This window comes from Strix aluco, chromosome 1 (assembly GCF_031877795.1).
Source record: "Strix aluco isolate bStrAlu1 chromosome 1, bStrAlu1.hap1, whole genome shotgun sequence".
NCBI classification, from domain to species: Eukaryota; Metazoa; Chordata; class Aves; order Strigiformes; family Strigidae; genus Strix; species Strix aluco.
Window position 1 is genome coordinate 73021561 of NC_133931.1, and position 16352 is coordinate 73037912.

The 16352-nt window shown below is 38.7% G+C and overlaps 1 protein-coding gene across 4 annotated transcripts in view; it reads left to right on the forward strand.

Annotated features, from left to right (window-relative positions):
* Positions 1–16352, forward strand: part of GALNT1 (polypeptide N-acetylgalactosaminyltransferase 1) — a 91926-nt gene that overhangs the window by 26564 nt on the left and 49010 nt on the right. The window contains exon 3 of one of the 4 annotated variants that reach the window (XM_074825056.1): positions 7429–7578. The exons of the other annotated variants lie outside the window; for them this stretch is intronic. The gene's annotated coding sequence lies outside the window, so the exon portion shown is untranslated. The remainder of the gene's footprint in view (positions 1–7428; positions 7579–16352) is intronic. 4 annotated transcript variants of the gene reach the window in all.

Genomic DNA, 16352 nt, shown 5'->3' on the forward strand with positions numbered 1-16352 from the left:
TTGAAAAGAGTGATCTAGGCCAATGAGCTGGAATTCAGTAGTCACTGGCTGCCCAGTGAGGTGTTTAACAACTAAGTTCTTGTCAAGCCTTCTCTCTGTGTGCATCTCCCACTTGATACTGTGTTTTTTTTAAGCTTGATTGGAACAAAATGGAGAACCAAAGTTTAAGGACAGACAGGCAAAGATGTGGTATGACAAATATGTTTCCTTTGGCAGAAAAGATTAACTAATTCACTTGTATTTAGTGTGTTAAATGTTGTCCTCCACTTGATATCCTTGGTATTGACATTTTGTGCTTATCTTCACCTTGATTTTTTTTTCTTTCTTGCAAACCTGTTAGCATCTTTCATAAGATTAGTTTTCACAGACTGAGCTCTGAAGAACTCATTGGGGCCATCTTTGAAGTTCAGATTCAGTGGGGTGAAAAGAAAAAAAAAAAAAAGCCTGTTTCACGTCTAAGTGGATCCTTTCCCAGTCAACTTCAAAAGATCTTAATCTGGCATGTACTCTTAAATGCAGTGCTTAAAAAGTATAGCTGAACAAGCATCAGTTTAGCAAAGAGGGAAAAATAAATCCAAACTTACTACCTAATACTGTTAAATAATAGTAGAGGCTACTCAGAATAAAGAAATAGGGGTCAAAAAAAAGACAAACCAGAGCAAATTCTTTACTTTTTGATTTGCTGCTTATGGCCTCTGAAGCTGTAGCTCCACTGATACTTCTTTCGCTGTGGTTGTTGACTCTAATAGTGAGTTTAATAAGGTAACAGATTTGAGTGGAAATAACTGTTCTTTGGGGGGATACCTGATTGGTCTGGGTCTGCACTGGGAGACTGACATTGCTAAAAACCCACAGTTGTTCTTGGTTATTTTTCAGTTGTGTTGGTTCCCTGATTGAGTTTCTTCAATGCTGTGTAAATTTTTCCTGGCAAAGCAGAAGGCTGGCATGTTGGCATGAGAAAGATGGAGTAGTAACTACTTAAACAGTAGTATGTTGGTGAATCTTTAACCATGGTCTAACCATGTGCTGTGGCTTCTCAGGCATGTCTACTCTCTTGTAAAGATTCTGGTATTTTCAGAGAATTCAAAAATCTTTCAGAAAAGTTGCTGAAAATAATTTTAAATGAATTGGAGCACAGAATTTTAAAAAAGGCTTTAAAAAGTATCTGATTTAATTTAACTTTAAAAAGTGATTGTATTACTCAAATGTTGGGGTCTCCAATTAATATATAGCTGAATTTGCAAAACAGTTCCATCATATTCCCTTTTTTAATGTTTTCTGACATATTAACTTTTTTTTATGGTGACCTGTTTCTCTCTTGGCTTCTAGCCAGGTATGAATTTTTAATTGTAAAAAAGCTTAAGTTGCTACCAGCTTTATACCTTCAAAAATGATGTGTCAAATTAAATACATTAACTGGGTTTTACAAAGTGCCTGACAACTTCTGGAAAAAGTTGGCAAAGTAATAAGCACCAAAGCATTTGAAGGAACTGACGGAATTTAGTGAACTCTAATAAATCTCTGCCGTACCTAATGTTCTACTGATGGTTTTCTCTATGCCACTATGCAGAAAATTTTTAGCATCAATCTTATAGGTAACTGGGGACAAAAGTGAACTCTTTCAAAAAATAATCTTTCTGCCTTAAATTACATACCGTAGAATGATAGAATGTTTTGGGTTGGAAGGGACCTTAAAGATCATCTAGTTCTGACCCCCCTGCCATGGGCAGGGACACCTTCCACTAGACCAGGCTGCTCAAAGGCTCATCCAACCTGGCCTTGAACACTTCCAGGGAGGGGGTAGCCACAGCCTCTCTGGGCAACCTGTTCCAGTGTCTTGCCACCCTCACAGGGAAGAATTTCTTCCTTATATGTAATCTAAATATACTCTTTCAGTTTAAAACCGTTACCCCTTATCCTATCCCTACACTCGCTGATAAAGAGTCCCTCCCCATCTTTCCTGTAGGCCCCCTTTAAGTACTGGAAGGCTGCTATAAGGTCTTCCTGGAGCCTTCTCCAGGCTGAACAACCCCAACTCTCTCAGCCTGTCCTCATAAGGGAGGTGCTACAGCCCTCTGGTCATCTTTGTGGCTCTCCTCTGGATCCACTCAGGCAGGTCCATACCCTTTTTGTATTGGGGGCCCCAGAGCTGGATACAGTACTGCAGGTGGGGTTTCACAAGAGCAGAGTAGAGGAGAAAAATTGCCTCCCTTGACCTGCTGGCCACACTTTTCATGCAGCGCATGATACAGTTGGTTTTCTGGGCTGCGAGCGCATGTTGCTGGCTCATAGTCAGTGTTCCATCCACTGCTACTCCCAAGTCCTTCTCCGCAGGGCTGCTCTCAATCCAGTCATCAGACAGCCTGTATCTGTGTTTGGATTTGCCCCAAGCCATGTGCAGGATCTTGCACTTGGCTTTGTTGAACTTCATGAGGTTTGCACAGGCCCACCTCTCAAGCCTGTCCAGGTCCTTCTAGATGGCACATCCCTTCCCTCCAGCGTGTGTCGATCGCACCACACAGCTTGGTGTCATTGGCAAACTTGCTGAGGGTGCACTCAATCCCACTGTCCGTGTCGCCAACAAAGATGTTAAACAGCGCTGGTCCCAGTACCAACCCCTGAGGAATGCCACTCGTGACAGCAACTCTTTGAGTGCTACCATTGAGCCAATTCCTTATCCACCAAGTAGTCCATCCATCAAACCCATGTCTCTCCAATTTAGAGACAAGGATGTCATGTGAGACAGTGTCAAATGCTTTGCAGAAGTCCAGGTAGATGATGTCAGTTGCTTACCCACCAGCCCTGTAACCCTGTTGTAGAAGGCCACCAAATTTGTCAGACACAGTTTACCCTTAGTGAAGCCATGTTGGCTGTCATCAATTGCCTCCTTATTTCCCATGTGCCCTAGCATAGTTTCCAGGAGGATCTGCTCCATGATCTTACCGGGCACAGAGGTGAGACTGACTAACCTGTAGTTCCCTGGGTCCTCTTTATTACCCTTTTTAAAAATGGGGGTTATGTTACCCCTTTTCCAGTCATATCACACTCTTCACTGGACTGCTGTACAGTGCAACAGATAACAAATCCTAAATTTTATTTACGTTTTTCACTTACTGATGCAATGCCTATATGTTGATATGGCTATTTTATTTAAATTTGCCAAACCTTTTTTTGTATTAGGATGAAAATTTACAAGTTAAGCCAGAGGGAAAAACTTTTTCAGAGTCGCTAGCTATAAGAGTGTAGTCTTGAAATTTAATATGTGAGTGAATCAGCCATTTTTCTTCCAGAGTATTAAGAAATCTAGCAACATTTGAAAAGCATTTATTACAGAATGCTGAGAATAAGTAATTTTCTTGTGAAAATGACTGTTTAAATACTTTCCATGTTCTAAGTGAAAACTAATTTTTTGATCAAATGTGAACTTGAATGTCATTTTTTAAGTTTTTCAATGAAGTTGAAAACTGGGTGGAGTGCTCAGAGGTTCTGTTTAACCTTTGGAAATCCAAACTGTGCATTCAATCCTGCACAAATTCTGTGATTACAGTGACTCGATAGGGCTACCCAAGAACTTATTTACATCAAACAGGTGGGTATAAATTTAGACCTTTTTCTTTCTTGTTACTTTTTCTTTCATTACTAATGGTGTGCTTTTTATAATGGTATATCTAGAGTGCAGAGTAAAAGTTCATTGTGAAAAACTATAAAACTAAGATACTCTTTGTCACACTTGACTGGATTTAAATGTAACATGCTCTTGGTCTCAAAGTTCATACTTTGTATTTTTAAGTTTCAGCAAACCAAGTTTAACTAGTGGTTGGGTTTTTTCTCTTAAGTGTTTGGAAGTACTACTCTAGTGAATATGAAGATGTTTAAAATGTTTATTGTAGTATTGGAGATGAGTTGAAGAAAAACCTTCAATGGAGCCGGCATTTAGTTTGTCTGAAAATACTGGCAAATGAGGTCTTGGTTTCTAAGTATTTTTTTATAAGTTTATCTAATATATCTGCGTGAGGGCAGGGGTGAGAGGACAAAGCTATTAACAATGAAGTTAACAGACTGGATTTCTTGTCCTTTTTAGTCTTTGGGGTTTTTTTTCTAAACAGTCTCAGTATTCTGCAATTAAAAGTGATTTTATTCTGCTGGTTGGCCATATATTGTCTTTTTTTTGTTTGCCATCAAACTTCCGCCAATCTTTCATGACTATTCAGTTGGGCTTTTTTGTTTTGTTTGTTTACCAATCGAGCATTTTCAGGTATTCATATTTGTAGGGACTGCTAATGTAAAAACAGTTTCCTTTATTTGCATTAGGACTGGCATAGGACCTGGGTGGATCAAACTGAGTTCTCTCCCCTCCACTTAATGCAATATGGACACTCTGCCTGCTCATAACTTAAAATGAGCTAAGTGTATGTCCATGGTCAATTACAACTTCTGTGCTTAGCTCCATCATTTATAATTGTCTACTTTTGCAGTTGCAGAAAGACATTTGGTGGATAGGTGAATGCTGTGTGCTTCAGGGTTTCTGAATGATATGGGCACCTGTATATTTTTAGACAAGCGGGGTCTTAACTTCTCCTCCTCTTTCCTTCTCCTTTGTTACATAGTCTTGATTCCAGCAACAACAGAAGATCACTTTTTCATCCTGTCTCTACTTTACCTGTTATCTTAATTTTTGCTTGTATGATAACAACCTAGGAGACGTAGATATAAGAGCAATGGGGGAAAGAGCGTGCATGTGCTTGTGTGGAACAGAATTGGTGAGAGCTGCTGCCTGCCTGTGAGTTAAGGGTAGTTTGCTTTCTTGAATGTCACAGGAAAATGCAGGGAAAGGGACAGTGGACTTCTGTTGTGAGAATGTCTCAAAATGTGAAACTAGCCTTTGTAAGAGTTCAGAATGATACTTATGCAAATTCTCTTGTACTGTCAGGCATCACAGGTGCTTCAGTGTATAAACCTCTGTAGCTCACCTGAGAGTTTAAGCTCTGGTCCTGTGTAAAAACCAGTGCCAATGCTGAAGACCAAGATGCCATGGGGACAGAGGAAGTATTCAGAACTCCTGTTGGGCTGTTTGCAAGCTGTTCTATCAACTTCTCCCTTTCAGTTTCTTTCCTTGTCCAGTCTTGCAAATGATTCCAAGTTCTAAAGGATTTCCAGAACTCTGCTTTATTATTCTGCCTATTTAGTTTTTTATTTGACAGTTATTTTCTTCTTTTTTACCTATTCAAAGTAGAACCCAAAACCCAAACATTGCCTACTTTACATGGGCAAATTTCTGGGTCCTTGAAGAAAATGTCATGGTTGTTCTTTTTATACCATCTGTACATTCACGTGGATGGACAATGGCAATAAAGAACTTAAAAGCATGGTATTTCTCAAGCTTGTGTTATCAGAGATCTCTGGGAAGACAGAATTAAGAAAAACTAAAGCAAATGAGTACAAGAGGGAAAGTGAAGGATGGATGTGAGGAATCTTATCCTTAGTGCAATACTGTGTGTGTTGATTAAGTACAAAGCAGCTGTTAGCAGCAGAAGTTACCTGCTGAGCAGACAGCTTTATGATGTGAAAACAGACTTCGTGTGTGAATGTATGCTTAAGAGCTATATGGCCTGTCTGTATAATACAGCCGCTTGCTTTCTATGTAGAATTTATATTTGCATATGGCTATAGCAAAGGGGCACAAGTTTCTGTGAGAAACATTGAAATAATTTCATGAGTGTATCACAAAATTGGACAGTGCTAGCTTTTCTTTTTTCCCCCATATCTGACCAAGTTGTTTTTTCTAGAGGAAGAGAAGCATATGTTCTGATTTTTTTGGGGGGGGGGATGCTAGATTTTTTGCATGGAGATCTGATGTTTTCCCTATATTTCAAAGTGTTTAGCCCTGCAAAACTGCTGAGTTGCTTTTGATTAGAATTAGACGTGGAGGGGGGTGGGAGGTATTTTTTTTAACAATTTGCAGTGTCACTGTTAAAGGAATGGTAAGTAAAACCTGTTAACAAAACATTTGAATTATTTACCATTATTTATTTTGCTTGAGATAATATAACCCATCATGTATTAAATGATTGTCACCCTTATTTTGTCAAATTATATTTCCTAATTCTTTAAGTCTTCACATTTAGTCACATCCTATTCAGCAGTTTTTAACTTGCTGACAAATCAGATAGACAGGTATCAAGTTCTGCAGTTACTCTAGGCAGAATTCAGCCAGCTTCTCTAAGATAAATACCCTACGGCCCCAGCATATAACATAATTTTTTCTTTACCTGTATTGTTTTCAAAGCTTTTCTTCTAGAACACTTAATTTCTTAGATATTTTCCACATATACTGAAGGCAGAGAAAAATGTTCTTCAAATATATTTGGTATTTCTTCAAGTTCCTTTTCTTTATTTTTAATCTACAATAGGTTTTTCAGGATTAGAGGTTTCTGCAGTTACATAAGGATGATTGAATCTGTTCGCTGCAATTTACCCTATGTTTTCAGAAATCTCCTTTATAATCTTTTTTCTAATTAGCTGACTTTGCTTTTCTTTAATTCAAATTCTTGCCCATTAGTGATTCATCCTTAATGATGAGTATTTGCCTATGTAATTTTCTGCTGTCTTTAGAAGTGTTTGAAGAATTAATGAACAATTTTATTTCACTCTAACTTTTGGCTTTGATACATATCTAAAGAATAATCAGAAGCTTTATGGAGGTTGGGTAGTTTAGAACATTTGAGACTTAGCTTGCAAGATTTAACCATTTCTGCTAATGTATGAGGAAGGTCTCAAGAATGTCTTGTAAAAGATTTTTTTTGCTTGATTGTTCATAGTCTTAGATCTATGAAAAATGTGTAACTAGCTTGCTGACAGTGAATTCTTCTGACCTTTAAGTAGTCAAAGATTTCTCCTCGAAATTTGTGATTCTTTAATACTGACACCTGAGTTGCTAGTTTTCTTCTCTTCTAACTTCTATCTTAATAGCAGAATAGACAGGAAATTCCAACCCCCTTTGTGTTCATCAGTGTTTTCAAGAAGCATCTGCTTCTTACCTCAAAGTACCTCAGAACCAAATGCCTACCTGATGCTTGTGTTGGCATGTGCAGACTGAAGAAAGTATCATCTGCAGAAAATTCTATTGAGTATTTGACACATCTGTATGAAGAATGATCTATTGATAAGGATAGTATTAATTTTAGTTCAGTCTCAGCTGGTAAAAACTGAGTTTGTAATTTGGTATTTTAATGTAGGACTTTTCAAAGATTTTGGAAGTAAATTTTATTTTCTGGGCTATACAGAAACACTACAAAAGAAGGTGGAAGATACGAGCATTGAGAATATGGAACAGCTTACTGCGTTTTTACTTCCACATAGTCTAATGTAGTGCACATGATTTCTGAAAGAATATTGCTTGCAATAGTATATCTAATTTTTTTTCAACAGGAAAAGAAGTCCTGTCAGCTAGCCTGCTCTACTTACAGCTCATCTTGTACCTGCCAGATGATTTAAAATAGTCTTCGGAATGTGTGACTTCTTGATTATTAGAAACTTTTCACTGCTTGCATACATTTGATCACAGTGAACATATGCCTGGTAAGGCCAAGTGATGCTGGTTTTGGCTAGAAGCCGCCTTCATACAGTGTTATGGCATGTCACAAGCCTGTGGAGGAGTTTACAGGTTTTTGTTGCAGACAGCAAATAGTATACTAATTAGCCCGGTCTCTACTACTGTGACAGTATCCTGTTGCAATATAAATTTTGGGTGGTTCAGTTTTTTTACTTCTTAAAAGAGCCTTGGAACTGGCATTTAGCTCAGATAAGGAAGCTAAATACTTAGTTTTAAAAAATGGTTTCTTCTGAGTAATGGTGAACTTGTAAGGTCTGTAGCTTGCATGACAAAATTATTTTTCTTGAGGAAATGGAGGTCTTCACCTAGAACACCTGTGCCAATGTGACCTGGATTTTCCTCTTCTAGTCCTGTAGTGTTGGGGTTGGAAGACCAGCTAGCACAGCTCTTCAGGGATTTATTAAAGGCTGGAGTCAGTTTATAGCTCTGGGATGCTGATTGGCAGGAGTGTTGCTGTACTGAAAGAGCTAAGTGCTGGCTCACTAAAGGTGAACCTTCCAAAAAGAAAAACCAAAGAAAATCCCACCTCAGCTTTCTAGGCCTCTGAAGGGTAGCAGAAGGCTCAAATAGGTCTTACTGATGCATCTTCAGCCATTAATTATTGTATGTCTGGGATTTATGAGCTTGGTGCATTGCTAGCACTGACATTAAAATCCTCTCTTCTGTTAATAACAAAAGCTTTTCACTTGTGAATTGCTCATTGTCTTCATGCTGCCTGTGATACTCACTGATGAAAATACAGCCAGCTAGAGAATACAGATAGTTACTTCAAGTCAAGCACATTCAGTAGCCCTCACAGAGTGTATATGTGAAGTAGCTATGTCTGTGAAGAGGAATGTTTGCTCTCTGTCAGCATCTGAGGTGTCAGTAGCTCAATTTAAGACTCCAGTTGTTTCAGGCAAAGAAGTAACTGTCTATCGGCTTATAAATCTTTCCTAAAAGGATTGCCTATTCTGTAGCTGTCAGGAGAGGCAATATCTGCTGTTCAATGTAAGAAGGAAAAGATTTGAATAATGGTGGTTTGAACTTACCTGCCAGTACTGTAATATCCAATAACTTAATGCATGTGCAAAAACCCAGTGCTGTTGGCTTCAAGGTACTGTGTATTCATTTTGTTATGTGTTGTAATTAAATTGAACTAATGATGTACTCCTAAAATTTGAAGCAGTACTGTAAAAAGATACATAGGGTTTTTGTATAGCATTGGCAATATTAAGTAATGTATACTGGCTGTTCACTGGGCATAACAGAAGTGTATTTTAAATCTCAAAGCAGTTGAGAGAATGGAAATGTCTGAAGGATCCTTGAATAAGTCTGTCTATTTTTAGATAATTTTCATTCAACCTGGAGAGCAGAAAAAAAAATGAATTTGTTGCCTCAGTCATTTCAAAGCTACTTTAAAGTCATGGAATAGGAGTCTAGTGAATCTCAGCTGTTTATATGACAGCAGCAGTCTTTTTACTTTTATTGTATTCTTGGTTTCCAAATTTTAGCTATCCTCTTGAGCTCTTGTAATATTTACAGTGATATTCTGATAGGGAATACTTTGTTTCCCTCCTGGATCAATTTATTCTTTTTCTTGTATAGCAAAAATTGTTGTAAAAAAGAATGTAAATCCAAAATCTGTGAATTAAATTGGGTTTGGACTTCTATTATTTGATTGAAACATTGTTCATCTGGTCCTTTGAAACCTTGCCTGTGCAGTTTCTTTCTGCAAGCAAGATAGGGCTTTCTTAAAGTCAGTCTAAGAAGTATTTCTACAGCTGGGGAAAAAGTAACTTAAAGACTTTCATTTGAGGAGTTCTGTAAATAATCTTTTGGTTTGTTCTCAAAAACAGTCTATTGGGAGAATTTGGCATTAGGGGAATCCATGAGTGTGGATATTTAGTTTTAGGTTTATTAAATCTTCTAAAAGTCCAGCTTAAAAACAAACCAAAAAAAAAAAAAACCCACCCCAAACACTGAGCTGGTATGGAGGAGTTTTATGGCAAAGATCTCGCATCTGCGTTTGCTTCTGGAAGCAATTAATATAGGCCTTTTCATTTGTGCTCATTACTCTTCTATGAGTTCCAGGCTGGAAGAGTGGGAGTAGAAAGGACCCCCTGGATCACTGTGTCCAGTCCCCTGCAGTGGTCTCTTATAAATCCACAGGGCTCTTCTCTGAAACAGCCTCTTTGCCAAATACATAGCTCTCCCTCTGCCCTTCCCTTGTGAAATACTGGTGCACCGTACAATGTTTTCTGGTTTTATATCTAAGAATACTTAAACGATGCATCCAAAAATCTCACTGTCCTTTTATCCATGACTGGGTGACAGTGACAGCTCACAGTGTCACCCTTATGAGCCTTTGCTTTTTTGAAACTTTTCAGATGGTAGCAAAGTTACATATTCAAATGCCTACTACTGAACATATTTTACTAAGTGTCGTCTTGATTCTGTTCTTCCAGTCCCCAAACCCATCGTTCTTCCTACCTTATCACTTGTTCCTTTTTAATGACAGCAGGCCTTACGATTGCCCTTCTAGATCTAACACCAAGATTACTAAAGAAAATAGTTGCCAGATAATTTAAGGTGCATTCTCATGGTCTACTAAGGTTTTTTTATAAGTCTTTCCAGTCTTTCTTGTAATCATCTTGTTTATCCACATTAATTTTTGTATTAATCCTGATCTTCCTCACCTTAAATAACAATTTTCCTTATAGGAGCTGTATTTAAAACATTTTGCACTAGCTGATAGAAGTAACTTTGAAGTCAGTTATAAATTGAATAAAATTTATGCTGTTCTAATTTTATCAAAATTATATTGCTTTTTATTCAACTTCTGATCTACTTATATCCCTGATCACTCAGTCTGTTCTAGAAACATGTGCAACATTTATATACTATATTGATTACCTCATTAATGTGTACTATCTTAATGCAGTATTAATATACTTTATTATATTGAACTATGTATGTCTGGACAACTTGCAGTCTTTCTGAATATCCTTACATTTGTGTCTGTTTCAGGTAGTATATGGAGGAAAATACTTGGCTTTTCTGCTATCACACTTTGAAATGGCAGCTCTGGGCTCTACAGAAGGGATAAGACAGGCCATCCTGGCTTTGCTAGAGTAGATAATCTCAGTTGGTTTTATTTCATCTTGGGTTTGATCATTTCCATGTCCTTGTACCTGTTGCAGTTAATTTCCACATATTTAATTATACCAGAAATATAGTTTACCTCATTTAATAAAGATTAATGTTTGGGCTGCACTAGGTAGTTGTTAATCTGCAAATGATTATTTTTATTTGAATAGTGCTGATTAGGAAGAGAATCGGGAAGGACTGTGTAGTAGTGGGAACTGCTTGAAAGTGTTGACCAAATGCTTGCTTGCTTTCTTGGAAAATTTTGAGGAGGTTTAATCAAGATAGTACAGGCTGCTTACCAACTCATTTGAGAAACTGTTAAGCACTAATTTGCAAAATGATAAACTGTTTTCAGAAGTTAAATGATTGTAGTTAAGATGTTTCTGAAATGTATAGGTACCAAAATAGCAATGTCTTTTAAATTAATTTTCTTGCAGTAATTGAAAGAGCTTGGTTTTGAAAGTGTTTCTACTCAGTTTAGAAATGTTATTTCCTTACTGTGTATCTGTAGAAGTAATTAGAACTAATCATAAAAGTTTAGAGGTTAAGTAAAGACTACTTAGAGAAGAAAGTCCCTTCCAACCCAAACTATTCTATGATTCAGGAGAATCAGAGGTTCAGGTACACAGTGACTTAGTTCCATACAGTTATAAACAGAAAAAATTGAGGATACATATCTGTTGTTCCATTTTTGGCATTGCTTTTCTGTGATGAGCTGGATTTTCATCTCACAAGAGCTTCTACTTTTATAAGCATATTTATGCATTCGAATTTGTCTGTAGGAAAGCTTTTATGAACCCATAATTTCTGCCATTGTGTGTGTAGTTTATCCTTGTTTTTCAAGTATGGTCAGATACTCCTATGTTTCTGTTTTATTTTTCACTCCAAGGCCTACCAGTTTTAGAAACATAATTGATAGTTTTTCAAACAGTCAACTTAAAAAATTGACTTACAAATGGAAAATTCACTTCTGATGAATTTAAAGTATAGTCTTCCTACACAGAGCAAGAAAGACTAGAAATTGATTTTACTGATTTCTCAGATTTTTTTCTGGAGAGTAGGTTTGCTTTTAATGAATTGTTCTCCTGCTGCTCAGACTAGTATGATCTGTTTTCTCTCATCACTTCTTCAGAACTTACTGTTGCTGAATTGTTCTTAACAGATGACTTTGGAACACTAAAACCTTTCAAAATCCATCAAACAAGTGTAGCCCAATGAAGAGTACTTCTCCTGTGTTAACTTCTGAGCGGAAGAGAGTACTGGCATCCTTGAGCTCATTAATATTTTTTTTGCCTCATGAAATTTACCAGATGTGTGTTTGTTTCTGTGAAGAAGACACAGAATAAACCTATTTTTCACAGGTGATGAGTTGACCCTCTGATTTGAATGGGTATTTTACATCTGTTTTTACATCATTGAAACTAGGTAATGCTTTGTTTATCCTTGAACTGACCTATTTACTGATGAGCTCTCTGCAAACAATTTAACAGAGTGTGGGCCAGTAAAAAGGAAAAATACATCAACACAGGAGCAAGAGTAGTTCTGAAACCTGAGTCTAGTGTTGGCATCACTTCTGTTTTCAAATATAGACATACTCAACTGGATAGACATCATTAATAGTTCAGATATATGGAGTTTTAGACAATGATTGTATGACAATTTGCATTTGCTTCACTTTTTAGAAGTTTGCTCAAAAATCCATAGATATGCCTAATATGTTACCTTAGATTTCACCAGTCTTTTCTCCCTCATTACTAAATAGACTGAGAAGCTGAAAATTTCAGTTTTGTGTAAGCCCTCAATCTTTCCTTAGATACTGTTCAGTTAATCACTTTCCATTAGGTTTAAATTGATATTAATAGCTTAGAAATAGCAAATGTTGTGTCAGGATTTTGATGAGCCCTTAGTTTGTGCCAACTTATGTTTATTCATATCTGAAAGTCTGGAAAACAACCTTTACATCAGCGTTGTCTGTTTAGGTGCCACATCCAGTGTAGCATCCGGATTTAGTTGAATAACAACAATGAAGTCCTTTGTCAAGTCTGTTAGTCATACTGAAGACTGATCAGTAGTATAAACAAAGATGAAGTTGGTTCAAAGATAAAAATGACTGAATAGTCACATGTCATATTGAAAAGAGTAAGCATTCTTTCCTATGACAACTATGTTAGTAAAAGAGGTGGTAAAGTGAAACAATGCACTTCATATGAGTAGTAATTTTAAAGATTACCTTTTTCTAATAGTGTCAAGTGTATAATGGATTTTGTCACGGAAGGGAGGGGAAGGGATCACTTGACCTTCAGAAGTAGCAAGACTTGAATGTACCCATTTTTCCTCCTTTCACTTTATTTTTATTTTATTTTTAAAATTTTTATTTACAGCATCCATTTGTATTCTTTCCAAGGTGTTTTTACTTCCACAGTGTAAAGATTTTATAATCTATTGTCCAGTATTTTGAAGGGAGGAAAAATACCTGGTTTTGCAAAAGTCTTCAGTTTTATTACATTACTCACTAGCAAAGGCAATTATTAAATACATGCATTTTGGGGTTATTGCTGTGGTTACCTGTTCAGGTGACTTTCTTTGCTCTAAGGACACACAGCTGATTCATGTTAAAGTTGCTATCGAGCTCCAAAGGTTTTTTCTGCAGATCAGCTTCCCAGCCTGTTGACACCCAGCCTATATGGATAGTAAGGTTATTCCATGCTGGGTACAGGGCTTTGTATTTGCATTCATTGAACTTCTTGAGGTTTTCAACCTGCCTGTTTCTCTAGCCCTTGGATGTCACTTGGATTGGCCATTTCAGTGTACTGTTTCAGGGTGCCATCTGCATACTTCACCCCCAGCTGGGTGTCACCAGCAACCTTGCTGAGCATGCATTCGGTGCCATCCCCCAGCTTCTCAGTAAAGACACCTAACCAGTATCAGCTCCAGTTTTGACTTCTGAAGGACACCATTGGTGAATGTCTGTCAGCTGGATTTTGTACTGCTGGTTAAAACCCTTAGAGCCTGGTGGTCCAGCTAGCAGTCCACCCACCTGGTAGCCCACTTCTTCAGGTCATGTCTCAGTTCTGACAAAGTACTCTGGAAGACTCACAGTCCCTGTTAAAGTCAAGGTAAACAACATTCACTGCTCTTCCCTTGCTCACCAGGCCAGTCCTCTCCTTAAAGCAAGCTGCCAGGTTGGTCAAGTACGATATCAAGTATGATATGCCCTTGGTGGATCTGTACTGTCTGTTCCCAGTTGCCCTTTTTGTTTGGTTTGGTTTTGGAGGCTTTTTTGTGTCTGTGTATCTAGGTTCCAGGAGGATTTGTTCCATAATCTTTGCAGGGACTGAAGTGAGACTGACTAGCAGATAGTGCTCCAGATTCTTCTTTTCCTTCTTTATGATAGCTTTTTTCCTAATCCTGAGACAAGTCTCTGGATCACCATGACCTTTCAGAGATGGTAGAGAATGACCCTGCAATAAGATCAGTCTGCTTCTTCAGCACCCTCAGATGCCTCCCATCTGGTGCCATGAAGTTGCATATGTCCAAGTGGCTTAAGAGATCCCTGACTCAATCTGTCTGTACTGCCTGTGAAGTTTCACTCCCACAGACTCTGCAGTTACTCTGATCTGGAGCACCCAGTAACAAAGGAGGCAAAAAAGGTACCAAGTATCTTAGCCTTTTCCATACCCATTGTTACCAGATCTGCTGCCCCACTGAGCAGTGGATCAGCATTTCTTTTGCCAGCGTCCTTACAGGTGCCTTTCTTGTTTCTTCTGGACTTGAGCTCCAGGGTTCCCCGAGTACCTCCCCACATGCTCAGGAGATGTTTCCATGTTCTTCCAAAGTAGCTCTGCTTCCACTTTCTGGGTGTTTCACAGAAGTAGTGCAGGAGCCTCTCCATAATGCTGCTTGCCTCACTTTCACACAGATACTGTCCAACAGCCCTCATTCCTCAGAGCAGGGCCTATGGTCCTAGAAGCCTGCCTTTGACACCTGCCATGCAGCCAGGTGTTGGTAGGCTGTGTGCACTCCTGCCTCAGTCTTGTCCACCCGGACCAGCTGAGGAGAGCAGTATCTGGGTCCTATGCTGGCTACACTCTACCCCCTTGAGCTCTGCAGTCACTGCTTATATGTTCAGGTTCACACCTGGCAGTAGATTCATACATGAATGAATAGCCAAGGGGTGGTTGTCTAAGAGCTGAACTCAGGCAGACTCATCAGTCTTTCAACAGCATCCCAGGCAGTATGACTGTTCTGGAAATGCACATCTGCAGGCTTTTCTTCTGTTTCCACAAGTAGCTAATTTCCTGGGTTTGTCCCTCACTCAGCCCCCATCTTGGGAGTTTCTGTCCACTTATCCTTTGAGTGCAATGCCTATCTGTCTCTTCCTTGTATCATGGGTCTCAGACTTGTGGCATTGCAAGGTCTCTGTGAAGATGCATCTACCTACTGTTCACCCTTGCTTATGGTGTACCAGGGTGCCCATTTCTTCCTGTAGCCACTTCCACTGAAGAAGCAGCACCTTAGGCAGAGCACCACTCCCAGGGGTGAGGCCACCGCCACTGTTCTAGCACCAGAGAGAGGTACCCAGCATTTCTTACAGACCAAGCCCTGGATGGTGGAGTGCTCTTTCTGAGTCCAGGCTCTGGTATGCTAAGAGCAATTGCGTCAGCAGAGTTTCTGGGTCCCTCTGCTTCACTTCTATGCTGCTAGAATTCTGCTGGTAAGCAGACAGTGGAAGTGCTGTCATAAAACCAATAAAATACAGTGTAATTCATGAGAAGGTAAACTGCCCAAGGGAGTGAGAGCCTTTGTCTAAAGGTACAGGGAAGGGCCTTATCAATGGTAACCAGTGTGTGTTGAACTTCCCCATTGCTGTCTTTTAATTACTTTCCTGAACCCTCAAAGGGTTCGCAAAGTGTCTCTTTGACATTTCACTGAACTCTCAAAGGAATTTTCTTGCATTAGAAGCAGATATAGTGCCAGCCTATGCATTTTAAAATACCTCATATAGTTGGTATTTTTATGGACAGAAAGTCTAGATTACAGTTCTCCTCCTGCTGGACCCCTAAGCACTGTGCTCCTGTGTGTTTTACACTTTCTTTTATAGCCTAATATCTCACGAGGCTGAACTTCAAGACGTCTGAGACTATAAGAATTTACTTAGTTTTCTTTTAAGACATATTTTTATTTAGCATTTGTTTCCTTCAAGTACAAACAGAGTGGTGGTATGACTTGATTCTTTGCCAGATCACTTCTATGGTGTCCGGTATTAGAGCAAAAGAAACCTATCATATGGAGAGTTTAAGTACAGTCATACCATGTCAGACAGATTTCATCTATATATAGTACTTGTTTCTGCCAGTAGTTGATAGTGTGCATCTAGAGAAGAGAACAGGGCAAATAGTAATGCTACTTCCTCACTGTACTCTCCTAGCATGCAGTGACTTGAGAGTCAATGTCAGGAACTGCCTGAAGTAGGGGTGAGGACTTGGTAATTGATGAACAGACTTGCAGCACTGGCAGTGTACTGTGGCAGGCAGTTCCCCTGCATAAGTACACGTTGTGGAGAATACCTTCCTTTTGTCTTTTAACCTCTTGCTGCTAAATTCACTTGATT